Source organism: Dermacentor albipictus, chromosome 1, assembly GCF_038994185.2.
Source record: "Dermacentor albipictus isolate Rhodes 1998 colony chromosome 1, USDA_Dalb.pri_finalv2, whole genome shotgun sequence".
NCBI lineage: Eukaryota > Metazoa > Arthropoda > Arachnida > Ixodida > Ixodidae > Dermacentor > Dermacentor albipictus.
Window position 1 is genome coordinate 211,420,947 of NC_091821.1, and position 27,543 is coordinate 211,448,489.

Consider the following 27,543-nt stretch of genomic DNA (forward strand, 5'->3'; position numbering starts at 1 on the left):
TACCCGCTGGAAGGAACCCGCAGCAATGTTGCTGCCTACTATGGCCATGCTACCTTGCCATTCCCGCCAGTGAATAAAGAAGTCCCTAGCGATTCGGCCGTATGGTCACTTGTACTTGACACCCAGAACAAACTGATGCAACTGATTCGAACAAGTATTCACCATGGCTAACTTTCCACGTAAGCAGCATCCAGCCATTCAGCAATGGAACTACTGTGGTATCTCTAACAAATTGGGAAAAGGAGGAGGAGGAATGAACGTTTATTGTGAGAAGGGGCATATCGTGGACAGTGGCACAGCAGGTGGTCAACATTTTCTTCGGTGCCGCAGACCTTGCATGCTGCACTGTCGGTCACTCCAATTAATGTAGAGTATGATTTTGGGAAGGCAACTCATAACTAAAGGCGACAGAGAAGCGTAGCTTCACGTCAAGGAAGTCCGAGTGGAAGTCGGAGCTGCAGTGAGGGGTTTAATCGATGCAGTCATGTAAGTCTTAAGTTTGGCGAGTTCCACTCGGTCAGTGAGCCAGGTGCCAGTGAGCCAGGGGCGCAGTGTGCCAGGTGTCGAAGCTGCCTTGCGGTGTCTGTCCTCGAAAGCGGAATTGGAATGCTGCGCTCCTCTTGATGTGCTGTGCGAGCAGCGTTTTGGCGGAATCATTGCCACTGATTCCACAATGACCAGGTACCCACTGAAAAACAACCTCGTGACCTTTTTGTTGGACGTGATGGTGAAGTTTCACGATTTCGTATGTCAACTGTCCATGACATCCACATCGGAGAACTGTCTGTGTGCACTGTAATGCTAGTTTTGAGTCAGAGAACACAGCCCATTTTCTAGGTCTTTCAGAATCAATGAATTCCAGTGCATGACGCAGAGCCGTTAGCTCTGCCGCCGTTGAGGTCATGACATGCGACGTCTTGAATTGCAGTGTTATTCCTAGCGTTGGTATAACCACCGCACCACCAGAACTGGACGACATAGTTGATCCATCGGTATAGATGCGCACGTGGTTGCTGTACTTTTCATGCAAAAGAAGTAAGCTCAGCTGTTTTAGAGCAGGGGCCGGTAGATCTGTCTTCTTTTGTAGTCCTGGAATCATTATGTGTACTTGTGGACGGCTCAAACACCATGGAGGAAACACTGGCTTGGCTGTGCAGGTGCATACCCTGAAGTAAACGACGCACAATGTGCACTGACAGTGGCGCTAAATGTCGAGCAGGGCCTTTCTGCAGCGAGGCTCGCCAGGTGCTGGGAAGGGGTCCTAGCATAATGGCTCAGATGCATACGTGACCAACATGTAGAGTAAAGGCAAAACCGATGCGTTCAAGAAAGTAAATATACCAGTTCTAAATGAGCTGAATTGGCAATCAGGATGTCTGCAAAAAAAAAAGAAAGAAAGAAAAAGATAAAGAAAGAAAGAAAGAATGCAGGAAAACATCATATTTCAATGTGCCCTTATTATCTATGAATTCGTAAGCTCCGTTGAACACAAGCCTAGAGGACATGTTCCGATAGGTTTCCTTTTGCAGCTACGCAGTATACTGTGTCCATTTTATCACATGGCTTTCTTGATGACCGATGCCAGAATTCTACGGCAGACATCCGTTATCTTTGCCTTGAATTAATCTGACGTCCATCTTGATTATGTAAGCACGATCTTTCACATAACCCCGAAAAAATAAGTAGAGTGGAGAGAGGTCAGGTGACCTAGCCGGCCAATTTACATGCCCGTGCCTTCCAATTTATTGCGCATAAAAAGTCGCATCCAGCCAGTTTCGTGCTCAGCTGGTGCTGTGTGCGGGTGCCCCATCTTGCTGATACTACAGAAGTGGAAGATGTGACAGCAGAACTTCGCTGAGAGACTCATCAACCACTCCTTCAAGGATTTTGTTCATGTAACGCTGTGCAGTCAATGTGTGATCGAAGAAGATGGGACTGATTATAGTACCGGCGTAAATTCCGACAACACATTGAGCGATCACTGGTACTGGTGCCGATTGCCCGTTACCTCGTGTAGATTGAAGTCTCTCCAATAGTGTGCATTATGCAATTTTATTTACCTAGGTGTTTCTGCGAAAATTAGCTTCATCTGTGCACATGATGTTGCTGATAAAGTCCGGTGACACATCGGCTTTGTGAGGACTCAATTCGAGAAGTCTAGACAATTCTACAGGTCCATATCGTCTAAGCATTGGTGCTGGTTGAGGTGGTACGGGCGAAAGGACGTTATTTAGAATCCTCGAAACTGATGACTCGGAAACTGGTACCTGGGCGGCCACGTCCTGCATGATAACATGAGAGTTTGAGGCCATAAATGCTAGAACATCCGTGCGTATATGCCGGACTCAAAGATGGAGTCCTCTGCCGTTGCTTCTTGAAGCTGCCGGTTTGTCTGAAGTTTTCATAATTTCTGGTGATAGTCGATGTGTTTGGTCTACCGCCACACTTCCATGACTGTTATATATTTGCGGCCTTCCTCTTGTTGTCATTTGCAGCTCCCAAGGCAAGGATCATTTTTACCTTCTGCTCATTAGAGAAATACATGGCAACTGGGACGAAACAAAACGCACCTTTAAACCTTTGCACTGACGTTGTCAATTCGCTTTTGTAGTGATAAGTGTTGTGGCAAAAAGAAAGAACCATCTGTGCACTTTATCTATGCTAAGAGAACAGCTATCACAGCTCGTTTCGAACTAACAGCACATGCGACATGTTACTTGGGCCGAGGCGCGGCGGATAAGGCACTGGCTCGATCACAATATTTTTTTAAATTTCTTTTATTTCGTTTTGGCTAACTCAGAGGGAGCCTGTTCGAGGGTGCTGCTTTATGATCCGGGTGGGAGTACAGTCACGTGGTATTCTCCACATTTCGCGAGGTTTATCATTTGGAAAAAAATTTGTACGCAATTAGTACGTTGCTGAATATACCGCAGTTTTATGTCTCTGGGGTATGCCTTCAAATGCCTCACTGACACAATTCAATAATTAGGATAGTGCATCTCGAGTGAGCTAAATAATTACAATTACCTAATTAAATCTCAGTAGCGAAAAAAATTACTGGCGGCTACTCCACTGTTCTGTAAACAATATGCACTACGTTTTCTTCAAGTAACGCATTGCTCTTTCTAGAAATCCTGGTTAATTAATCTTGACTAATTAATCAATGTTGGTTAATTAGTTAATTGAGACACCCTGTATATATTTATAATCTTTGCATGCAACTGACAATGTTTCCATCCCTAATAAATGTTGTAAATTATTAGTACTGTTTTTTTTCATGAGTCGTTAGCAGTGCTTACTGGAAACAGAAGCACTACTGAGACACAATACATTCACGTGCATTTCACACACCATTGACAAAAGGCTCTGCCAAAGGGGTCCCTGAAGTCTATAAGTTTTCCTCATGGTCAAAAAAGCACGCAAATCAGTTTGAAGCGTGGTGAACTACAGCAGCATATTCATTCTCTAGGCATAGACTATCCATACCTTTAGAAATAATTTTTAATTGGCTACTTGCATCTCTTTCAAAATATAATAAACTTTGTTCTGTGTGTATATTTAAACATATTGTGCATGTGCATGGTGTTTACAGTGAAAATTTAAAACAATGTTGAAGTGAGAAAATACGGATGAGGCAGCTGCCGCTAGTGCTTCTCATGCATGTGTCCTCCTATTATTAGGATTTGCAGAAAAAAAAAAAAAAACTGTGCACGTCCGTGCCAACAATGATGCAGAAAGCTATTAGCCCCAATAAAATTTTAGGTGAAAAGGTAGAGGCAAGTCAAAGGAAACCTCGAATGATGTGGGTGACAAAACTCTGGTAATGGCACTTGAGGTGTGCGTGTGGGCGTGCGGGAGGGGGGCTGCTCAGCCCCCCCCCCCCCCCCCCCCCGGTAAACTCTGGAGGGAGCTTGGGTCCAGGAGCCCCCCCTCCCCGTACTCGGCGCCTATGCTTCTAGCTGTAGTTGCAGCCCTCCACAAACTAAATCCATCAGCAAATTCCGCTGTGGTCGTAACTGTCGTTGCACTCCTCCCTCAGTGTTTCTGGTGACTCGTAACTGTGGGAGCCTTCAAATTATTAGTGCCCCTCCATTTAGCTTCCATCAAATTGGTTTGGATGCCTAGGCATAAGGGCTTATTCTTGAAAACAAAATTACGAATTGGTTGCCGAAGGCGTCTCTGGCTGGTCCTGTTGTTCAAATCCTACCTTCATAAGCTTTCTTCATAGCGGCTATATTTTTTAGACAAATGATGTTGCATGAATTGTGTGCCCGGTATTTAACGAGCTCCCTAGAATTTGAGATGATTATGATATATGGGGTGTTGAGTAGCGTGCTCTCCCGTCTCTCCACTTCGGTCGACCTGACCGGCCGCTCTTTTGCGATGCTAGAATAAACAAGTTGTTCTGTTAGCAGTCGACTCATGCTTTGCCAGGACCTTCGGATGCTTCCAGTTGTGCCCCAGGCCGCCAGGCCAACGCTACCCTTGGGGCTTGCGACCCATTTGCAACAACTCGTGCCAGCGGTCCGATTACAACAGGGGTCTATTGGCGCAAGGGCCAGAGATGGCCAAAGAGCGCCAGCCAGATTTTGAGCATCTATCACATCCTTTCAACAGTGGACCCAAATGTAAATATTTGGAAGTTCTCCTCACTAGGCTGCGTTGTCGAATACCATATCTAAATATTTACTTACACGAGCTGGTCTGGCACCTTCACCGAATGTGTGTGTGTATTTTTTGTTTTGTGCGAAAGATGACTCAACGGATAGCTTTGTCATTGCTTGTCAACGATTTTAGTTTGCGAAAAAGAACTTAGAAACAATGGCTCTGCCTTTTTGGATTATATTTTAAGGGACTCACAGCCGATTTTTAAGGACCTGGTTTTTTATGCCGCAATGCAAAGCACATCCTCGGTATATTCACACGTGCAGTGGCTACTTACAAAAGCGCGCGGATATTTTGTAAGCAAAGCTTTTTGATCTGAGGAGCCTCAAAAAATGTAAGAGTCCCTCCTTCAGCAATGTTTAGAAGTCAGACCGATGTCGATAGCCCACTTCGCGAATCGTGAAAGCTGCTCATCGTTCTGCTTTCATAGGAGTGAGTGCAACTGTGGTTAACCACGTACATTTTGACTTTTTCAACCGCTTTTGAAGATAAAAAGCCGGTACAATAACTTTTCGTTGTTATACAGACCTTTCTTATATTTGTACCGCCTTTTCCCTCAAGTACATGCCTACGTCATGGGTGGCTGGCCCCCGTAGTCGTTATTATGTCGATAGACGAGCCAAGTCAACTCACCGAAAAAGAAGGCGAAGGTAGTGACATTTTACTGCTCACTGCAAACGAAGGCTTATCAGCACGTTGTACGTTTTAAAAAGTTATAACAGAAAAAAGTGTACTGCATTTCAATACTAATAGAAAAACAAGGAACTGCTTGCACTAATAGAAGGTCACGTGTTAGACCTCTTATGCATCTTCATGTTTTTGCCACGTGGGGCACCCAAGGTCTTTGGTCCCAATTTTTAGTGAAGAATTAAAATTATAAATCTACCGTTTGATGAGAAGAACATGGCTCGTTTTAACAAATACAATAGGCAATCTTTCCATCAGCGGGGTTATCTCGATTCATGTTTTGAGCAGTTGTCTGCCCCTTTAACTTTTCCAAAATTACTATCCTTGGCGCACAGCGATGGGAAGGTTTGCAGTGCCATTCAGGATTTTACTTTAGGTTCTACGCGATTTAATTGCTAAATTCTGACCTAGATACATTTATATTTTCTTGCCGAGCTTAGTTTTGATTTAATCGAAACAGATATTCATACCATTGACTTAGTAGTGAATGCCACTAACGTGCACTTTTCTTTCGAAACACTCAGTCCTTGAGTGCGGGGAACGATGACATCAGGGCGATAGGCATATGAACACCATCCAAGACGAACGAAATGAGATATTCGAGACCAGCATGATTAGTCCCAAAGATTATGCTCGCCTTGGTTCAACAAACACGATATAGTCAATATGGAATCAGCAATCTTGCCGGGTGTAACGTGACATAAAAAAAAAAAAATTGTGTCAGGGTGCTCAGGGCCGACTAAGTGCTATCGATTTTAAACTTTAGCGACAGATGACGTCATCATGTCATTCATCACGAGCTAAATGAATTCTGGGATTTTACGTGCCAAAACCACGATTTTATTATAAGGGACGCCGTAATGGGGGACTCCGGATTAATTTTGACCACCAGGGGATCTTTAATGTGCCGCCAATGCACGAGACACAGGCGTTTTTTCAATTAGCCCCCCATCAAAATGCGACCACCGCGGCCGGAATTCGATCCCGCGACCTCGCGCTTAGCAGCGCAACGCTCTTAAAGGCGAAACTTAAGCGTCCTCTAAATTTTTATTCCTCCGAATCGGATTTCCGAATTCTCCGCGGGTTGTTAAGGCACCACTAAATATAATATGTCGTCGTCGTCGTCATCATCAGTATCACCACCACCGCCGCCACCACCACCACCACCACCACCACCACCACCACCACCACCACCACCACCACCACCACCACCACCACCATCATCATCATCAGCATCATCATCATCGTCACCACCACCACCACCACCACCACCACCATCCCATTTTATGTCCACTGCAGACCCGCAGGGGCGTCTGCGTCAGCAGGCGTTTGGTGTGTTGCGACACCACGTACCCGAGCACACGAGGGTTGGACCCTCCCGCGTGTAGTCGTGCGCGGCTTAGCCGTGTCCGGGGAAAGGGGGATCCTGGGGGTTGAGCCGATGCTGAGTGTCAGGCCCTTTAAGGCCCCTCGGCGGAGGCAACACACCTCTTTGGCCTCCGCTTCACGTAGACGGCACCCCCTGACTGACCCACCCAGGGGAAATCGGTAGTTGCCTTTTCCTGTCTCTCGCTCTCCCTCAAATCTCCGTCTTTCTCTCACTTTCCATCTTTCCTGGCTTCTCTTCACTTCCAATTTTTCCAGGCAGCAAGGGCTAACCTTGTGTGAATAACCAACCTAGGTTATTTCATATTTGGTTATAGTCGTAATGTACAGCTGGCGTTTGCAGGCCGTGTTTCACAGGCCCTGCAGCGTCCCCTTGTAGGACTCCGCGGTGGGTGGCTGGCGTTACTGCCAAAATTACAATTTCCTATGGCTACTTCCTTTCCCCCACTACCTGACCGCTCCTTGAAGAGGGGGCGCACCGATGATGTCTTAGAATTTTTTGCCCCTCAGAAAGAAACTTTCCCTCGCTTTCATATAGTCCGCTCCGAACAACCAGACAAACCCGTGCGAACAATCTCACCATTCCTCGAGTCTAAGTCTCACCCAAGTTTTTGGTACAGGTTACAAAGCATCCAGAATGGCAAGCGGTGATCTCCTCTTGGAGCTCCGCAACCTGAAGCAATATGAAAAGCTACCCAATCTAGTATCATTTGGCGACGCCAAAGTAACAGCAACTCCGCATCGTACTATGAATACCGCCCGTGGCGTAGTCTCCGATGATGATCTCTTGGAGCTGACTGAGGCTGAGCTCTTGGAGGGCTTCAGTGAGCAGAACGTCATCAACGTTAAGCGAATTAAGATGAGGCGTGATAATAAGGAAATACAGACCAAACACCTGATACTTACTTTTGGCACAAGTGTTCTGCCCGAGTCCATCGAGGCCGGGTATATCAAGTTCCGTGTTCGCCCATATGTTCCAAATCCCCTGCGTTGCTTCAAATGCCAGCGTTTCGGTCATAGTTCACTTAGGTGTCGAGGCCGCCAAACCTGCGCGAAATGCAGTGCTCATGAGCACACCTCTGAATCTTGTGAAAACTCTCTCCATTGCGTAAACTGTGAAGGGGAGCACGCTGTATAGTCGCGGTCGTGCCCATCGTGGAAGAAAGAAAAGGAAATAGTTACAATTAAAGTAAAATAAAACATATAGGTTTCAAAGAGGCACGCAGGCAGGTATCCTTCCTGCCAAAGAACACCTTTGCCGAAGTGGCGCGTCAGGGGACAGCGCTACAACGGTCTCCGGCGGCTGTCCGACCCACACCCAGTGAGCCGGCAGTGACGCCGTCCCCCCCCCCCCCTCCCCCCCTCCCCCCCCCCCCGGCGGATGCAGCTAGTGCTGCTACGCCAACCCAGCAGACGGGGCCATCTACCTCCGGGCAGGTGACCTCAAAGGCCTCGTCCAACGTGCCGAGGCCTTCACGCCAAACAAAGCGCTCGGAAGAGCGCGTGTCCAGCGCCTCGCAAAAGGCGATGGACACAACCACCAGCAAGACGGCGCCATCAGCGCCTAAGGAGCGGTGAGGCACTCTCGATAGCTTCAAAAGAGACAAAACTCCCGTCACGGTGCCAGAAGAAGGCCCGTGAGCTAACCTCAGTCTCGTAAACACACAGCACCCAGTGCAGCGGTGGCGTAGAGGTAGAACACCCGCCACGCGTGCAAGAGGTCCGTGGTTCGAATCCCGGTGCTGCGCAATTTTCCAAAAAAAAGAAAAAAATATCCGCGTGTTGATAAATTTGCATAAACAGGCCTGGAGTGTGGCCTGATGCCGGTGACCAGAACCGGTAACACACTCCCTTACCAGAGCAGGACTGGCCACCCTGGTGCAGCACTTGGCGACAACCTCCCATATAAACAGAACAATCAAACCCCCGGCCCTCAGTCCCCAGCAGCTGCGAAGCAACTGACCACGGCGGCAGTCAGACCTGCGACGCAGCAGAGGGTGCTAAGAATCCCTGGATCTGGACAGGCCGCCATTGGAATATGAACCTGGCAACGTTTAATGCTAGAACGTTATCTAGCGAGGCGGCAAATAGGATATAATAGGGCTCAGTGAAGTTAAGAGGCCAAAAGAAGCATATACCGTGCTGAAAAGCGGGCACGTCCTGTGCTACCGGGGCTTAGCGGAGAGACGCGAACTAGGAGTCGGATTCCTGATTAATAAGAATATAGCTGGTAACATACAGGAATTCTATAACATTAACGAGAGGGTGGCAGGTCTTGTGAAACTTAATAAGCGGTACAAAATGAAGGTTGTACAGGTCTACGCCCCTACATCCAGTCATGATGACAAGGAAGTCGAAAGCTTCTATGAAGACGTGGAATCGGCGATGGGTAAAGTCAAAACAAAATACACTATACTGATGGGCGACTTCAATGCCAAGGTAGGCAAGAAGCAGGCTGGAGACAAGGCAGTGGGAGAATATGGCATAGGCACTAGGAATAGCAGGGGAGAGTTATTAGTAGAGTTTGCGGAGCAGAATATTATGCGGATAATGAATACCTTCTTCCGCAAGCGGGATAGCCGAAAGTGGACGTGGAGGAGCCCGAATGGCGAGACTAAAAATAAAATAGACTTCATACTCTGCGCTAACCCTGGCATCATACAAGATGTGGACGTGCTCAGCAAGGTGCGCTGCAGTGACCATAGGATGGTAAGAACTCGAATAAGCCTAGACCTGAGGAGGCAACGGAAGAAACTGATACATAAGAAGCCGATCAATGAGTTAGCGGTAAGAGGGAAAATAGAGGAGTTCCAGATCAAGCTACAGAACAGGTATTCGGCTTTAACTCAGGAAGAGGACCTTGGTGTTGAAGCAATGAACAACAATCTTGTGGGCATCATTAAGGAGCGTGCAATAGGAGTTGGTGGTAACTCCGTTAGAGAGGATACCAGTAAGCTATCGCAGGAGACGAAAGATCTGATAAAGAAACGCCAATGTATGAAAGCCTCTAACCCTACAGCTAGAATAGAACTGGCAGAACTTTCCAAGGTAATCAACAAGCGTAAGACAGTTGACATAAGGAAGTATAATATGGATAGAATTGAACATGTTCTCAGGAACGGAGGAAGCCTAAAAGCAGTGAAGAAGAAACTAGGAATTGGCAAGAATCAGATGTATGCGTTAAGAGACAAAGCCGGTAATATCATTACTAATAAGGATGAGATAGTTCAAGTGGCTGAGGAGTTCTATTCTTTTCTATTCTATTCTTCTACAGTACCAGTGGTATCCACGACGATAATGGAAGAGATAATAGTCTAGAGGAATTCGAAATCCCGCAGGTAACGCCGGAAGAAGTAAAGAAAGCCTTGGGAGCTATGCAAAGGTGGAAGACAGCTGGGGAGGATCAGGTAACAGCAGATTTGTTGAAGGATGGTGGGCAGATTGTTCTAGCGAAACTGGCCACCCTGTATACGCAATGCCTCATGACTTCGAGCGTACCGGAATCTTGGAAAAACGCTAACATAATCCTAATCCATAAGAAAGGGGACGCCAAAGACTTGAAAAATTATAGACCGATCAGCTTACTGTCCGTTACCTACAAAGTATTTACTAAGGTAATTGCAAATAGAATCAGGAACACCTTAGACTTCCGTCAACCAAAGGGCCAGGCAGGATTCCGTAAAGGCTACTCAACAATAGACCATAGTCACACTATCAATAAGGCGATAGAAAAATGTGCGGAATATAACCAACCCATATATATAGCTTTCATTGATTACGAGAAAGCGTTTGATTGAGTCGGAACCTCAGCAGTCATGGAGGCATTGCGGAATCAGGGTGTAGACGAACCGTATGTAAATATACTGAAAGATATATATAGCGGCTCCACGGCCACCGTAGTCTTCCATAAAGAAAGCAACAAAATCCCAATAAAGAAAGGTGTCAGGCAGGGAGATACGATCTCTCCAATGTTATTCACAGCGTGTTTACAGGAGGTATTCAGAGACCTGGATTGGGAAGAATTGGGGATAAGAGTTAATGGAGAATACCTTGGTAACCTGCGATTCGCTGATGTTATTGCCTTGCTTAGTAACTCAGGGGACCAACTACAATGCATGCTCACTGACCTGGAGAGGCAAAGCCGAAGGGTGGGTCTAAAATTAATCTGCAAAAAACTAAAGTAATGTTTAGTTTTCTCGAAAGAGAACAGCAGTTTATGATAGGTAGCGAGGCACTGGAAGTGGTAAGGAAATACGTCTACTTAGGGCAGATAGTGACTGCGGATCCTGATCATGAGACTGAAATAATCAGAAGAATAAGAATGGGCTGGGGTGCGTTTGGTAGGCATTTTCAGATCATGAACAGCAGGTTGCCTTATCCCTCAAGAGAAAAGTTTATAACAGCTGTGTCTTACCAGTACTCACGTACGGGGCAGAAACCTGGAGGCTTACGAAAAGGGTTCTACTTAAATTGAGGACGACGCAACGAGCTATGGAAAGAAGAATGATAGGTGTAATGTTAAGGGATAAGAAAAGAGCAGATTGGGTGAGGGAACAAACGCGAGTTAACGATATCTTAGTTGAAATCAAGAAAAAGAAATGGGCATGGGCAGGACATGTAATGAGGAGGAAAGATAACCGATGATCATTAAGAGTTACGGAATGGATTCATTAAGAGTTACGGAATGCATTCCAAGGGAAGGGAAGCGTAGCAGAGGGCGGCAGAAAGTTAGGTGGGCGGATGAGATCAAGAAGTTTGCAGGGACAACATGGCCACAATTAGTACATGACCGGGGTAGTTGGAGAAGTATGGGAGAGGCCTTTGCCCTGCAGTGGGCGTAACCAGGCTGATGATGATGATGATGATGACCCAACACACATAGCATAATGGATACACAAATACTACAGTGAAATGTTAGAGGACTTCTCCATAACCTTGACGATATTAAAGAACTACTAAACAAACACAATCCCAAGTTGCTGTGTGTTCAAGAGACACATCTAAAACACACACAAACAAACTTTCTTCGCCAGTACACCATATTCCGCAAGGACCGTGATGAGGCTAACACCTCGTCCGGCGGTGTAGCAATCCTTGCAGACAAGTCTGTAGCTTGTCGCCAGGTAGCATTACAGACACCGCTCGAGGCAGTGTCAATTAGAGGGATTATTTTCAAGAAGTTGGTAACCGTCTGCTCCATTTATATACCTCCAAGCTATCATCTCCAAAAAACCGATTTCTATAACCTGATAAATCAGCTGCAGGAACCCTACATTCTTGTAGGTGATTTTAAAGCCCACAACACGTTGTGGGACGACGCGTGTTGCGACGCAAGAGGCCGACTTATTGAAAATTTTGTTCTGACCTCTAATGCCTGCCTATTTAATAAGAAGGAACCAACATATTACAGCCTTCAACACAATTCATATTCATCCATAGGTCTATAGGTACAGCAGAGCAGAGCCTATTGCTATAGCAATAGGCTCTGCTTCCCTTCTGCCTCATCTTGAATGGAATGTGATCAAGAATCCTTTTGGAAGTGACCACTTCCCTATAACTTTAATATCAATAACGCAGCATGACAACCCTCCCCGGTTTCCCATTTGGAAATCAGCATCGGCTGACTGGGAGCATTTTAAGGAATCTACTCATTTACCACTTGATTTTATAAACAATTTTAGTATAGATGAAGCTGTCGCATATTTTACCGCTTTTATTATTGATGCTGCTGAAAAGTTTGTCCCGCAAACAAATGGTGGTTCACCTAAAAGACGTGTTCCCTGGTGGAATGATGACCGTAGAAATGCCCGCAAGCGACAGAATAAGGCATGGGGAATATTGCGTAGGTCGCCGAATGCAGAAAATCTTATTGAATTTAAACACATAAATTCACAGGGAAGGCGCATACGGCGTCAGGCGAAGAGAGATAGCTGGGTGAGGTTCCTTTCAGGTATCAGTTCTTACACACAGGAGGCGAAAGTTTGGAATGGCGTAAGGAAGCTAAAAGGGCACCAAATAAATCCGTTGCCTTTGATGAACGATCAAGTAAATAGCTTAGAAGAGCAGGGAGACACCCTAGGGGAGCACTTTGAGCGTGTGTCAAGCTCAATCCACTATTCCCAATCCTTCCTTAAACATAGAGAAATAGAGGAACGAAAGCCAATCACACGAAAATGCAGACAGAATGAACCGTATAACCGGCCTTTTAGTATTGCTGAGCTGAGAGCCGCCTTGAACACATGCAAAAGCTCTGCACCGGGACCTAACAGGATCATGTATGACATGATAAGAAACTTACATACCGACACACAAGTCACACTACTCGCACTTTTTAACACAATTTGGGCTGCGGGATACGTCCCATCCACATGGAAGGAAGTGATCGTAGTACCTGTTCTGAAGCTGGGAAAAGACCCTTCCTTGGCGGCAAGTTATCGTCCGATAGCTTTAACAAATTGTCTGTGTAAGCTTTTTGAAAAAATGATAAATCGCGGACTTATAGATTTCCTTGAGCTCAACAATATGCTCGATCCTTATCAGTGTGGCTTCAGAGAAGGGCGGTCGACAACCGATCATCTTGTGCGCATTGAAGGAAATATCCGCGATGCACTTATACATAAACAGTTTTTCCTATCGATATTCCTCGACATGGTGAAAACGTATGACACGGCATGGCGTTACGCGATCTTGCGAGACCTGTCGGAAATGGGCAAACGTGGAAATATGCTGAACATAATTGAAAGCTATTTGTCAAATCGTATCTTCCCCGTGAAAATCGCCAACGTATTATCGCGACCTTTTATACAAGAAACAGGAGTACCCCAGAGAGGAGTACTCAGTTGCACTCTCTTTATCGTTAAGATGAACGCACTTCGTTCTTCACTGCCACCAGCCATTTTTTATTCCGTCTACGTAGACGATATACAGATAGGTTTCAAATCCTGCAACCTTACAGTGTGTGAAAGACAGGTACAGCAGGGCTTAAACAAGGTGTCCAAGTGGGCAGACCAAGATGGATTTAAAATCAACCCACAGAAAAGTTCTTGTGTTCTCTTTACAAGAAAGAGAGGTCACGTCCCAGATCCTTGCGTAGAACTGGGCGGACAACAAATACCTGTGAGCAATGAACACAAATTCCTAGTTGTAATACTTGACTGGAGGCTTACTTTCATCTCACATATAAAATGTCCTAAAGCAAAATGTCTAAAAACAATGAATTTACTTAAAATCCTATCCCACACAACGTGGGGTAGCGACAGACAGTGTTTGTTGAATATTTACAGGAGCCTAGTTCGATCACGACTTGACTATACGGTGCCGTGGTTTATCACTCTGCCGCCCCGAGTGCGCTAAAGATGTTAGACCCCGTTCACCATCTCGGTAGCCGCCTGGCCACTGGCGCATTTAGAACAAGCCCTGTTGAAAGTCTATATGTCGAGTCAGATCAGTGGTCACTCCATTTTCAGAGAACTTACATCAGCTTAACGTATTTTCTCAAGGTTCGCTCTCATAAGGGACATCCGTGTTTCACAACCGTTAACGACTTGACGTGTGAAACACTTTTTCGGAATAGACCCTCTATGAGACTTCCTTTCTCACTGCGTGCAAGAGAACTTAGCACGGAAATGGATGTCCCAGTTCTCGAACATCGCCTAATGCCTCCAGCTAAGCTATTACCACCCTGGGAGTGGCAGGTGATAGACTGTGACATATCCTTTGTAGAGGTCACAAAGCACGCTCCTGAGGTTGAAACTGCTATGCATTTCCGTGAACTTCAATCGAAGTATACTCCTGCAGCGAATTCTACACAGACGCGTCAAAATCACATTCTGGCGTATCTTTTGCTGCAGTTGGTCCCTCATTTTCTGAATTTGACGTGTTGAATCTTTTAACAAGTATCTTCACTGCAGAATCCTATGCAGTACTGTCTGCAGCAAAACATATAAATAAATTAAAATTCGATAGAGCAATAGTATTTACAGACTCGTTAAGCCTTGTAAAAGCGTTAATTTTCTTACAAAAGCATGCAAATCCTGTTTTCATTGAACTTTACTCGCTCTTATGCAATATTTATGTATCACAGAGACACGTAGTAATATGCTGGGTACCTGGCCATAGAGGTATCGAGGGTAATGTGCTGGCTGATAAAATGGCCACATCACTCACATCACTAAACACTTTTCTTACAGCTGCTGTCCCTGTCACAGATCTGAAGCCTTTCTTGCGTAAGAAACTGCGACAACACTGGCAACGCATGTGGAACGCAGAAATAAACAATAAACTGCACGTTATAAAGCCACAGTTAGGTATTTGGCCCTCCCCAACAAAATCACGGCGAACAGATGTCCTATTCTGCCGCCTCAGAATAGGGCACACATTTGGTACACACAATTTTCTGCGTACTGGAAATGAACCGCCAAGCTGTGGTCGATGTGGTGAGAGGCTGACCATCCTCCACGTCCTCTTGGAGTGTCGCAAAGCCGAATCTGAAAGAAAGAAACATTTTCCTCTTGCATATCTTTATTGCGTACCTCTTCACCCAGCTATGTTTCTTGGTAAGGAACCATTTTTCAACACAAAAGTAGTCCTCAATTTTTTAAAATGAGGTTGCCCTACATGTAATGAGCCCAATAAATTCGTAGCGCATCCTCTTTCCAGAGGGTGCCACTGTGATAGTTGTATTATATAGCACATGCCTCCAGGCCCTTGTGTCTCAAGGGCTCTAACGAGGCCATGGTGCTCTAGTGAATTTTAGAAATTTATGCATTTTTTATATCGTATCATTATTTTGCAATGCACGTTAATGCTCATAGTACACGTCATTTGTTGACGTATATATGTATATTGAAGGAATACATACTGTGTCCCGTGGCAATAGCCCTTTCCCACGCTTATGCTTTACCGCAATACTTTTGCGTATGCTTCACCAAGTAACATTTATGTGCAGAGGCGAAGCTGACTTTCGGGAACCTGTATTATGCAACGCACCGTGCTTTCCGAGCTTCTAAGCCAGTCGCGAGGACCACAAAGGCGGAGTCGGTGCCATTGCTGAGAGCAGCGAATCCCTTCAATGAAAAACACGCCACCCAACGGCGAGAAGCTTAATAGCGAACGTCGAAGCAGCTAGGCCTAGCGTTGCCGCAGTGGTGGCTACGGCTGCCAGCGGATCTGCGTGCGAGAGCATCGGTTTGAGGTGGCGAGGTAATCAAAACGGCAGCGGTGGTGGCTTTGATTAATGCCGTTTCGGATCTGCGGTCACGGCAAAAAGTCCGGAAAATCGGATGGCGAAGGTTTCTTGCTTCCGAAATTTCAGACGTCCTGATACATTGACTCTATGGGGTACGTGGTTGTGCCACGAACCGTCCGAATTATCGGGCATCCGGAAACTCGGTCGTTGACTGTACACTGGCAACTCCTCCAGCCGACGACATGGCGTCAAAGACGATTCGTTACGATTCCTGTATGCTACGCGAGCCAGCATTACCGCGACTTTCGTTACCTCTCAATAAAATTACAGCTAGTTTTCCCCTGATACAAGAACAAATTCCATGAGTTTTCCCTGACTTTTTGCAGACTACTCAATACCTCTGAGGATTCCCGGTTCTCCCGGTTGGTAGACAACCTGTATGACCATGCTGAAATGATTCTAAGATGAAATGTGACGTCACACAAAATACTAGTTGTGGTAACAATCAACATTAATAATAATAATAAAAATTCAGCGCCCGCTACTGTGACGAGGGGTGCAAGCGAAGCTAACGCCTCGGCTTCGCGCTCCTTCACGACAAGGTCGGCACTTCGACGACGAGCCCTTTTTCGAGCGAGTTCCCGGCGGCATTAATCAAACGCTGCCTCTTCTTAGGCCGAATGCACCACGCGCTGCCCGCCCCCATTGTTGTGCCTTCCACGCAGCCTGCTCTTCGGCAGAACGAACCAAACGCGGCCTCCCCATCTGACTGTTGGGCCTGAACTGGCGGGAAACGGCGGGCGCGAGGCGAGCGAATGCGCGATCACTCCTTTAGATTGATTTGAATCACGCGCCTGTGGTTGGCTCGCGTCTTGCGCTGCATCTACTTCTTCATGCATATAAAACCCCGCTTTAAAGGGCGCGCATGATGAACCGACAGCGGCTGACCGTTCATCGAACGTCGCTAAATATAGCACTTATACATAACCTTTTCCCTGAACCTATGTACCGAAAGCCGTATCCGTCTCTATTTGGTCAAGATGTTCTTTGCCATATCCGTAGAATGTGCATTACGCCAGCAGCGAAAACATTTTTCTTTAAGCTGCACCTCCACCTTGCCAGTTAAAACGTGGCTTCAGGAAAAAGGACTATATGTACCCTGGAGAACAAAGTGTAGACTTTGCAGTAAATGCCCGCAGAAAATAGAACATTGCTTCATTATTTGTTGTGGTACATTTCATTTTGGGACATTTTACAAAGAATTATCAAAAAAGACCTTCCTCTCACATCTTATGGTATCCGGTTCCTTCCTTTCAAAAAGACAGCCAGTAATACACCATATGATTTGTTTATGCTATTAGGACTTCATTCATTATGGAGAAGCCGAATGATCGACAGACATGCCGAGCCATCTCGCTCGATAAACTCTGTCTTTCGAGAAGAGGCTACTCAAGTGCGAAGTGTGGTTGCTACCTTTGATCCCGCACCTGAATAGATTTCGTGCCTGGACGCTTGTGTTTGCCCGAATTCGAACTTTCATTGGACTGAGTACCATGTGTGCGTTTGTTTCTCATGTATGTCCAAATGTAATGTAACAATTTTGGATTGACACTACTCATAACTCCATGCAATAAAGAAAAAAAAAACGGAGGTCGTTGGTTCGAATCCGCAGCCCAACCAATAATTTTTATTTTCGCGCGGCTTGAGTTTTTTTCGTACTGCAACGCCAACACTGACGCCGACACGAGTGAGGCAATACAAGCTTCTCTTGAAAGAAAAAAAGGTACGTGGGATGAAGCGGAGAGCAGCAAGCAGGCAAGCCCGATCACTGGAATAAACCAAACAGCGTTCAATTATAGCTGAAGCGATCGCAATCATTAAGGACGGCGGAAAGAATAAAAAATATAATGAAACGTGAAATTCGCGGACGACAGAGCGCCATTTCCGTACTCACAAAAGTGGGCAATAATGGAAGATACAAGTGCTCTGTCAAACAGAGTGAAGCCCTTTTGGCGAATTACACACACAAAAACCAACCACTAAATACAACTACAAAGAGCGCAGGCTTAGTGCCCACTCACACATGACCTTTTAGAAAATCCATCTCGTCTTTGGAAAGAAGAATCGATAGCTCACTGACACAAGTGCCTCCGGCATTGCTGATGAAGAATGCGTCGATTATCTCCCTTTACAGTTTGTCATTGGCGGTATTCGAGAACATGGTTCCCTGAAAATCCGGTTGGTAATGATCTTTGACAATGGTTGCCCATGTACCCTCCAGATTTGTTGTGTGCATTTCACCTGTGCTCGCGTAGCTTGTCGTTAAAACATCTGCCTGTTTGACCAATGTACTTCCGTAGGCAACTAAACGGGACTTTGTACGCAACCAGAGACTTGCAATTGGTGAATTTGTTTTAGGGCTTCTTCATGGGAGGCAAGTATTTGGCTTCCTGTTATTTATGGAACAAACCTTTGCCAGCTTGATCGGGGTAGAAAATAGCACTTTGACGCTGTATCTTGTGACAACATTTTTGATGTTGTGCACGATTCTGTGAAGACAAGTAATTTCCTGCACTCGCTTCTTGTCACTCCTGTTCCTTTCCCGCTGTGGGTGTTTTACTTCCTGAAGAGGCTTCTCGTACACCGAGGCAACCATTAAAGGTGGGCAGCCGGAACGCGTCAAACGGGCAGTCTGGGAAGAAAAGCCCAAATGCAATAGATGCGAGCAGGATTTCTTTAACGAGGCGCAAAGGCAAGTCATGGCGATCCTTCTCGTGATAGTTGGCGAGCACGCACTATCGAAAGGTACCAGGCCTGTCAAATATCTCGGGTTGTACACCGAGAAAACGCGTTCGTCATGAAAACACAGGCGTAGATTCAAAAACTGGATAAAGTTGTAAGCAGGCTTCTCCAATGTAAAAAAAAAAAAAAAAAAATCAGCCCACTGCCGTACTTGGTAAACGTGCTAATCACACAATCAATAGTGTTGTCAAAGTCACAATTAGGAACAACTTTCAGTAATTAGAAATCGCCAGCACATCTAAAAAGTTAAACTATCGTGAATCAGTGAGACTAGCAGGGACATCTTTATCTACGCCTGACAATGATACATCACGCAAGAAAGGAGCAATGGGAGAACCAATGCAAATGTCGGCCTTTTGCACGTGTTTGTCTTCAAAGTTAAACTTGCTCTTACTGAACAGTATTACAATTCATACCTACGGCTATTACACAGCGACGTTTTCCGCGTTATAAAGAAAACACGCGAAATAAGAAAATTGCCACGTGGCCCATTTTCGTGCCGCGATCGCAGTGCTCTCAATCGGGCTGCGTATGAATGAACAGCGCGTTTAAGCCATAGAGCTTCCTACAATAATTACTAGAGGGAACTCTGGCGCTACAATCAGTAAACCACAATGGGCATGAAGGGTAGTACGTGGATTTGTCTTATCTTCGTGCTTGTGGATTCAGAAGTTCTTGTGGCGTCATTTATTACGCTTTATTTGCCTTCATTGTCCTTCTTCGTTACCCGCTGTGGTTGCTTAGTGGCTGTGGTGTTGGGCTGCTAAGCACGAGGTCTCGGGACCGATTCCCGGCCACGGCGGTCGCATCTCGATGGGGGCGAAATGCGAAAACACCCGTGTACCTAGATTTAGGTGCACGTGAAAGAACCCCAGGTGGTCAAAATTTCCGGAGTCTCTCACAACGGCGTGCCTCACGATCAGATCGTGGTTTTGGCACGTAAATCCCTGTAACTTATTTCTTTTCCTTCTTCATTTTGCTTTCGCTATCGCAAACGGCCGTATCTGTTTCTTTCGGCAGTGCAACTGGCACCAATCGTTGGCGTGAATTCCGAAGCCATCGCCTGCGTAACTGCCCTGCCACTTTTTCAGCGGCTGCGCGCTAGGCTGGAAGCACTCTTCGTTCATGCGTGGCACCTGTGAGAACATCGCGATCACGGAGCGCAGACGCGTAATCACGCATAGGTATTTTCATATTTCGCGGTCTTTATTTATGACGAGGAAAGTATGATTGCGTAACAGGCACAAATTTATATGCTGCCGCATCCGACGTTCCTTAGAACTCTTTACAATTTCCTCATGGTAAGTTTGCCTCTAAAGATAAGACTTGTAGAGTTTATTAATTAATCTAGGCTAGTTATGCAACTAAAGAGAATGCAAAAAACCGTGTGATTGGCTCCATAAAGTTGCCGACAACATACTTCGGTCGTGTCCGCCTATGGCGCACCCGAATATTTTTAAAGATTAGCCACAGCTACGTGGGGCACCATTTATATTCCCTGCATTTCTCGCCACTTGTAAAAAGTAATGATGCTTTCAAACGTCGAGTTGGTTTGCACTGCGCGCAATCAGCAACAGAAGCTAAGTTGCCTCGCCGGGCCCTCCCGTACTGTTGATTGTGTTGCGACAAGGTTCGCAGAAACAGTTTATTCTTTTTGTTGGGAATGTCATATATCCCGTGCTTTTGTCACATAGTGGGTTCTATATACGTCGGTCAATCAGAATAATTCGCCAGTGAGTATACTGAAACAGCATCGACAAGAAGAACGGCGGTTTTCTCGATCTTCATTGCAGACGGTGCAGTTTCCGGTCGAATTTTAATAATACCGTTGTTGTCGAGAAAAGCCGTAAACAGCTAATCAGAGTGATTATTGAAGCCGAATCAAAGCTGGTCTGGTCGATCTTTCCGTTTCTCAGTTTTCCATTGCGCTAGCAGCAAAACGAATTATATATACTGAAAACATAATTTGTAGATGTTTTGAGTACGCACTGGCGCTCTTACGGTGATGCCGCACGGTTCATGATCAAAAGAAATGTGCAGTTGGAAGTTGGCTTTAAGCGTTTTCCTGTCTCTCATTTTACTCTTCGTTTTCGTGCGCTGTCTACACATGAATTAAGATTCACGCCATACACCAAACCCTAGGCGCAACATTTCTTTGTTCATGTTGGAGGCAGCGCAAGAGAGGAAAACGTTGAAAGCGAGACGGCAAATACGGCACCGTGTTTGTCGTCTCGCTTTCTTCATCTTCGATCCTTGCGCTGCCCCCAGCCATGAATCTTAACGAACTTTCCCAGTTATTTGCTCTTCTAAACAATATTTAGTTTATTTTATGCTGAAAAACTAACATTCATCTTTCTCTTTCAGAAGAAACGACCTCCCAGAAGAACGCCATGAAAAAGTGCGACCAAGAATATCTACCGAAATACCTACCAGGAAAAATTGTGAGCATAGAGATGCTCTCAAGTTGCTGCGAAACTCAGAGCCAGGCAGCGGACATGAAGCGAGAGAAAATGAAATCGCGACACCATGAAACCAGAATACCCTGTCAATGACCCTACATCCCAACGAATACAGTGGCATAAAAGAACAACCGAGCATTTTTTTTAAAGCATGATGTGCTTTACACATGTACGACCATGGTGACCACCGCGAAAAGTCGTTCAACTTTTGCTGCAGCTGAATTTAAAGCGGAGTCAGAAACATGGTCGGTCTCGTTGCTAGTATGACTGTGTGCTCAATTACCTGCCGTGGTGGCTCAGTGGCTATGTCGTTCTTCCGCTGAGCACGACGTTGCCGGTTCGAGTGCTAACCACGGCGGCCGCATTCGATGGGGACGAAGTGCAAAAATGCTCGTGCACTGCATGGGTTCTGGGCGGACGTTAAAGAGCGTGATGTGGCGAGAATTAATCTGCAGCCCTACACTATACGCCACCTCCCATAGCACCTGTGCTGCTCTGGGATGCCTTAGCGGGCTGCGTGACAGTGCCCACAGAAACAGTTTGTGTGTACGTGCGTGTGTGTGCAGTTTCCTTTTTTTTAAATCCTTCTCCCTCTCACCTGTCGCATCCCCTTTCCCCTCCCCCAGTACAGGGTGGCCAACCGGAGATAATCTCTGGTTAACCTCCCTGTCTTTCCTTTCCCTTTCTCTCTCTCTCTCTCTCTCTCTGGGAGGTTTATCACTTTTTACACAGCAACGCTGCATAAAATGCGAAGCTATACACAAAGGCGAACCTACTAGTGAGACTGTAGAAGTACTTGAAAACGTTGTAAACATGTTTTCACAGTGCCATGAAAGAACTGCGTCATTCATCAAGTTCATATTTAGAGGAAACGAGGGTAGGGAAACGTTAGGGGCTAGCTGAAAATTGATAAATTTAATTCTCGTTTTCTACCTGCATGTTTACTGCCGTTATATGAAACACAAAGCTTCCCCGCTGCCCTGGGAGAACAAACGATGGAACATACATATTCTATATTCTAAGGAAATAGGGGCATGCTATGGATGACCGTTACAGAAAGTTTGAACTGTATGATAATTTATTTATTTTTATTTATTTGTTTCAATACCTACATTCTTCCGACGACATTACAGTAGGGGGATCACGAACACAAAGACCGATTAATTACGCTGAAATAACAAAATTCTTCGGTCCAAGCGGGAGCTCATAAAAAACAAAACACTATAAAATAACAAAACCGTAAAGCGTTATATATAAAAAAAAGAAACTGTAAAGTAACAAGTACAAACGCCGCAGCACAATGCGCGGTGAAAAAAAAAAGAAAAAAAAACGAGTAATAACGTACTCGTGATGCAGAAAACGCATAAAAGGCAAAGCTAACAGAAGGCAGCGAAGAGAAGGCACAAATGTAGCTCTATCCACTTAACACATATTGGATCACAACTTCAATGAAACTTTCTTCACGGATCACTGCCATGACGTCACATTGAAGGCGATTCCAATGCTTGATAGAGAGGGAAAAAAAGAATTCGTAAAGAGAGAGTATGGGCGGCTATTTCTTTTCTCTTAAATGAGTGATCACGGCGCCTAGACACGTATGCTATTGATTCTAAATAAATGTCCCTGTTGACTACCGTGCGATTAAGGTAGGCGGCGCGTGGGAATGTAATGCAGGCAACCTTTCACCGCGACGACATATTAGGCCAACCGAGCGAGTTTTTATTTCTGTAATACTGCTAGGAAACGTAAAATTATCAGTCACGAAGCGAGCAGCTCGATCTGGAACCATTTACAGGCGGTCGACAAGATTTTGAGTACGTGGGTCCCATACATTGCAAGCGTACTCGAGAATTGCACGAATATGTTTGATAAATACGTTCGTTCCTTTTTGAGGGACACGTCTAGAATTTCGTTGAATAAAGTTGAGATTGCATGCAGCTTTAAAAGTTACTGATTCTATGTCGCGATTCCAAGTCAGGTCTGACGAAAAGATGACACCTAAATATTTTGCTTTAGTGTTTTTGCAGAATGAACTGATTATTCAAATAGTAATGGGCAGGATGTGACTTGTGTTTCCGAGAAAAGCGAATGCATTTGCACTTAGCGATGTTTAAAGATATTAACCACGTGTTGCACCAAGTATATGTTTTGTCAAGGTCGGCTTGTAGCATCATTTTATCAGAATCATTACTAATCCCTCTGCATACGACGCAGTCACCGGCGAAAAGCCTGATTTTTTGATGTTATACCGATGCCTATATCATCAATAAAAATGAGGAACGACAGCGGACGCAGCACTGACCCCTGAGGGATCCCAGAAGACACCAGAAGTTGCCACCGATTCCATTCCGTTAATCGCAACTTTTTGATAACGTCCACAGAGGTAGCACTGCAGTCATCGAATAATGTTTCTAGGTAATTCGAGGAAAGACAATTTATGCAATAAAAAGTGCCTGCCAAACCCTTGTCCAATGCTTTTTGAACTATATTAATATAAAATCAGTCTCATGACTAAGGTTAGACGATTTGAACAGATCATGAGAAAATTCGACTAGTTGTGTGGTGCAAGAATGACCTTCCCTAAAACCGTGTTGGTGATCCACAAAGAAGTTATTGCGTTGAAGGTGACGGAAAGTACTCGAATATATGTTCCAAAGTTTTGCAACTGACACTTGTGTGGGATATTTGCCTGCAGTTTACAACGCAATTACGAACGCCGCTTTTATGAATATTATGGGTACAACTTTCCAATCATGTGGAAGGGCGCACATGTGTCGAGGTATAGATTGTATATCAACGCAAGATACGTAAGACAGTAAAGGGGCGCAAGACTTTAAAACAACATTTAGATCATGGCCCGGAGCCGAGTTAGTATTTAGATTTTGTAGCAGTTTTGGCACCCCAAAGCTGTCGCTTGTTATCTCGGGCATAGATTCATACTTGGGACATTAGGAAATTCGGTAATTTTTGTGTTGTAGCGAGAGAAAGAAACAGAGTAAAAATACTGACTGAAGCAGTTTGCCTAATCAGTAAGAGCAACAACGGTAGTGTTGCTGTGCAGAAGCGATGGGATGCCAGTATTGCCTTCACAGTTACATATTTGACGAATTTTCAATGTTTTTTTCGAATGGCTTCTAATCTTGTAGCCAAGAGAGAAAATGAAGGCATTTTTATAAGTCTTGATTTGTAGTTTTATTTGCTTTCCCATCTCCTCTAGGGCTTCATACAAATTCTGCTCCTTCTCTTTGAGGTACTGTTTAAAAATGCGTTCTTTTTTTATACGACATTTAATGTAATTGTTGAACCATGGCTTACGTTTCCTTTGTTTGACTGTAAGTATTTTGTGTGGAATATGAAGCTCAATAACGTCAGTAAGGTTCCGTCTGAACAATAAACATAGATCAGTGGCATTGACTGCGACACTGAGACTCCTAAATGTTTCAGAGTATACCTGTAGGACCTATGTTATAGTATCGTAGTTGCCCCTTTCGTAGAAATAAACCTTTCTGGAGCGAACGCTCGATGCATTAGGCAATGGACAAATGGCATCTGCGACAAGACATTCGTTATCGCTAATATCAGGTATAGGTACAGCTGAATCTATTAGATGCGGTGAATTGAAAGCAAAAGGTCAAGAACGTTATCCGTGAAGGCAGAAATACGGTGGTTACTTCGAGAAACTGATGAAGGCCGTGCTTGGCTATAAGATTGCCAAATGCAGAAGACAGGGCTGACTGAAGAAAACACATGCCACTGAACGTCAGGCATGTTGAAGTCTTCTCCAAGTAACAGATCATCATCATCATCAGCCTGGTTACGCCCACTGCAGGGCAAAGGCCTCTCCCATACTCCTCCAACAACCCCGGTCATGTACTAATTGTGGCCATGCGGTCCCTGCAAACTTCTTAATCTCATCCGCCCACCTAACTTTCTGCCGCCCCCTTCTACGATTCCCTTCCCTTGGGATCCAGTCCGTAACCCTTAACGACCATCGGTTATAGGATAGGATAGGAATAAACTTTATTTATCCAGCAGTTGATGATGTTGGTGCCCGGGGCTAGGCTGCCAGTGGACCATCGCCCGAGGAAGATCTTTCGAGATCCTCGGCAACGGCCCTGGCCCGCTGGACGGCCCACTCCTGGTCTTCGGGTGCCTCGCTGAGGAGGGCGGCTTGCCATCTCTCAGCGAGGCGCCCCGCTTCAGAGGGTTCCGCTGTTGTATTCCCCCGGCCTCTTTGTCCTTGTCCCACGTGGCGTTGGCATTCCCAAAGCACATGGGCCATATCAGCCCGTTCGTGCTCGCACCACGGGCAGCCGGGCGACGGGTGCAGCGCGGGCCACAGGCGGTGCAGGTGGTAGGGGTTGGTGAAAGTGCCCGTCTGCAACCGTCTCAGGTCGACCGCCTGGGACCTGTCTAGACGCCCGTGGGGTTGTGGATATTTTCTTCTTTCTTTCCGATAGTGACCAATCACCTCTCTGTACGTTGCCGGAAACTCCCTGACATCGCAGTCGGCGTCCGCGTGATCCCCAGCTCCGTCCGCCGCGATTTGTGTTGTATTGGTAACGACAGCGGCCGCGCCAGACGGGGTGGCAGCCGCCGTCGCCGCCACTCCTCCGCTGGGGTCCCGCGCAACAACGGCAGCGGCTGCCCTCTGGGTGACCACGTCGCGGCGGGTAAGCTGCCTCGCGACGAGGTGGGCGCGCTCGTTGTGGTTGGGTGGAGTGTCGTTGCGTCTTCGGCCGTTAGCAATGTTGGTGTCATAGTTGCGGTTACTGCCAAGCTCCCCGATGTGCGCGGGGAACCACTTGAGGCACTTGTTTGTAATGGTGCCGGATGCGAAGTCCCCGGCCCGGGCGTTGAGCATACGCGCCACATCCGCGGACACCCAACCTTTGATGTAATTCCGAATCGCTGATTTGGAGTCGCTGATAATCAGGCTATCCTCCGCACCTCCGTGGAGTACCGCGAGGGCTATGGCCATCTCTTCCGCTGCTTCGGCCGACGGCAGCCTCGCTGATGCCGTGACTCGGATCGTTCCCCTTGTATCTATGACGGCCATGGAAAAGGCGGGCGCCGCCGCCGTCGGTCGGCCGTGTTGACGTTGCCGTTGTTGCCGCTGCCGTTGTTGTCGTAGTAAGAGTAGGGGTGGTGGTGCTGGTAACTGAGGCTCGCCTCGCACATTCCCCTTGTATCGGCGGTGGTGGTCGACGTTCCTCGTTGCCATCAGAGTCATCGACTGGCCGGGGGTACCTCGCTGCATCGACGAAGAGGACGCCTTCTTGTCTTCCATGCTTCTCGAGGATTGCTACCGCCCTGCGTATACGTCTTTGCACGTCATGCACCGGGTGCATATTCTTCGGCATGTTTTCCGTCTGTATGGCGTCCCTGACTTCCGGTAGCAGTGGTTCTTTCAGTCCACGCGCCTCGTGATATCGAATCCCGAGCAAGTCCAGGATTCGTCTTCCCGTTACGGTGCCCGACAGCCTCTCCAGCTGCGCGATTCTCTGCGCCTCGGCGATCTCCTCGAGCGTGTTGTGTACACCCAACTCGAGGAGCCTGTGGGTTGGCGTGTACTGGGGTACTCCCAGGGCGGTCTTGAAGGCCCTGCGGATCGCCACGTTCAGCTTGTCGGTTTCGCTCCTGCTCCAGTCGGCGTATGCGGCGACGTACGCTATGTGGCTCAGCGCGTACGCCTGTATCAGCCTCGTAACGTTGTGTTCCTTCATTCCTTTTTTCTTGTTCGCAACCCGCCGCACGAGGTGTGTGGCGGCGGCCATTTTCTTCTGCAGTCGGGCAACCAGCTCGCGGTTGGCACCGTTTTCTTCCAGCCACAGGCCGAGCACTCGCAACTTGGACACCGTCGGTATTCGGGTCCCCTCCCTCGTCGTGACGCGGACGCCCAAACGACGAGCGTCTAGCACGGCCTGTGGAAGGGGTCCTTTCTTGCGCGGCCTGTGGAGCAGGATCTCCGACTTGTCGGGTGAGCAGACGAGTCCCGTGTTTTCGAGGTGCCGCTCCACCTCCCGGACGGCCCGCTGCAGTCGGTCTTGCATTTCGCCGACGCTCGTGTTCTCCGTGGTCCACACCGTCACGTCATCTGCGTATATGGTATGATTGATGCCCTCTATCGCCTCAAGACGCTCCGGCAGGCCGATCATGACGAGGTTGAAAAGCATGGGGGAGAGTACGGAGCCCTGCGGCGTTCCCGCACCACCCATTCGGACCGTTCGTGGTGGGGCCCCGTCGATCTTGACTGTCGCCTCGCGCCCATTCAGGAAGCTGCTGACATATCGGTGGAACCTCGCCCCGAGATTGAGTCGGCTGATCTTGTCCAGTATGGCCATGTGCTTCACAGTG

General features: G+C 46.6%; 2 long non-coding RNA genes across 2 annotated transcripts in view; one reads left to right on the plus strand and one right to left on the minus strand.

The window, feature by feature from the left end:
• The window catches only part of LOC139054175 (uncharacterized), a 34,253-nt gene extending 12,856 nt beyond the window's left edge, over positions 1–21,397 (plus strand). The window contains exon 3 of the long non-coding RNA XR_011511058.1: positions 21,092–21,397. This is a non-coding gene — a long non-coding RNA (uncharacterized lncRNA). The remainder of the gene's footprint in view (positions 1–21,091) is intronic.
• On the minus strand, positions 239–15,218 carry LOC135916002 (uncharacterized). The gene is made up of 3 exons (XR_010568806.1): positions 15,142–15,218; positions 7,645–7,785; positions 239–1,376 (listed from the first exon to the last, which is right to left on the minus strand). It is a non-coding gene; the product is annotated as an uncharacterized lncRNA (long non-coding RNA).
• Positions 21,398–27,543: the final 6,146 nt, after the last annotated feature.